General features: G+C 46.5%; 1 protein-coding gene across 1 annotated transcript in view; it reads left to right on the plus strand.

Moving 5' to 3' along the window:
• Positions 1 to 1439, plus strand: part of LOC107080726 (deoxynucleoside triphosphate triphosphohydrolase SAMHD1-like) — a gene marked incomplete at its 3' end in the record, with an annotated part of 7824 nt that overhangs the window by 1227 nt on the left and 5158 nt on the right. The gene's annotated exons all lie outside the window — the stretch shown is intronic.

Below are 1439 nucleotides of genomic sequence, written 5' to 3' on the forward strand. Positions count from 1 at the left end.
TGAATGTGGGGTTTCTGTATGGAAGTGAATCTCTGAGTACCTAGAGCCAAGCACCTGTAATTGTTTGTGAGGGTGAACTTGTGCATGTAAAGTTTATCCATAGAAAAAATGCTCAATAGTGGTTGTGGAGAGCTGGAGAGGCACACCCCCCAGAGCACTGAGTCCAACGCCGGGAGACCCAAAGCCCCAGGCGCCCAAAGGGACACCAAGAGCGAAGGCACCAAGGAGGGGCCAGCCCTGGAAATCAGACCCCCACCAAGGGAGGAGGAGAGACAGCCCCGCGGGCTCCGCCGGCAGCCGGCCACCCTGAAGTAGGGCCGGGCACCGAAAACACCAGCCCCCCCACGGCACCGACCGAAACGCTCCGGCCCCACAGAGAAGAGCAGAGAAGAAGCAAGAAGAGCAGACCGCAGCCGGCGCAATCACCCCCCCAGCAGTCCGCAGGCAGCACAAAGCCAGAGCGGAGCGAACCACGCTGCTCCCCCACCGGACGAAGCCAGAGCAGCACAGACACGTCCGCCATACCGCCCTCTCAAACAACTCACATCTTTGTCAGTGAAGCCGAATGCTCCCACATTTCTTCCTTTATGGTGCCCATCTACATTAAGGTCCAAAATTCTAAGATTAAAGTCAGAATTCTGAGAAAAAAATTCAGAACTCTGAGATTAAAGTCAGAATTCTGAGAAAAAAGACAGAATTCTGACTTTTTTCCCATATTAAACTGAAATAAAATTTAAAAATAATTTTTTTCCCAGTGGCCTTAATCGTCTCCATATATGGGCAACAAGTTGAAGGCACTAACTAAACTGTTCATAATTTATCATTTATGGTACGCTAGCTTTCATAACATGTAGGTGAATCACTGTTCCCCAGATATCTGCGGTTATATTTTTTAAGAAAAATGAAGCTGCGCGGATATGACATCATCGCCCGCGCCGGCTACTATTCATTCAGCCTGTCAGCTGAACTGCTGCTAGTTTTACTCACATGCCTGGAAGATGTCTAGTGCTACTACCACAGATGGTCTTTCTCTCTAATGGAATTGAACGATTCAGATTAGCTAGCCGAATGAATAGAAGGGGTAGAGCGTAGCCGCCTGTGGCCCGGGCTGCCTGTCACAACTCCAGTCTGATGCGTGGATGACGTCATACATGTGGCACTTTGTTTTTAAAAATATTAATCTAAAAATATAACCGCGGATGTCTGGGGGACAGTGATTCGCCTACATGTTATGAATGCTTGTGTACCATAAATGATAAATTATGAACAGTTTAGTTTGTGCCTTCAAGTCGTTGCCCATAGGTAGACTATTACTTACTTAATATAACCTAACAGAATATCTTCAGAACAGCTCCAAATGACACAAAACTTATATAGTTGAGTAGAACATGATGTAATAATGTAAAATCAAGGGCCCAATGTAAACATAAAACAAAAAC

The sequence above is a fragment of the Cyprinodon variegatus genome, unplaced genomic scaffold (genome assembly GCF_000732505.1).
Source record: "Cyprinodon variegatus isolate N-32 unplaced genomic scaffold, C_variegatus-1.0 Scaffold2253, whole genome shotgun sequence".
Classification (NCBI taxonomy): domain Eukaryota; kingdom Metazoa; phylum Chordata; class Actinopteri; order Cyprinodontiformes; family Cyprinodontidae; genus Cyprinodon; species Cyprinodon variegatus.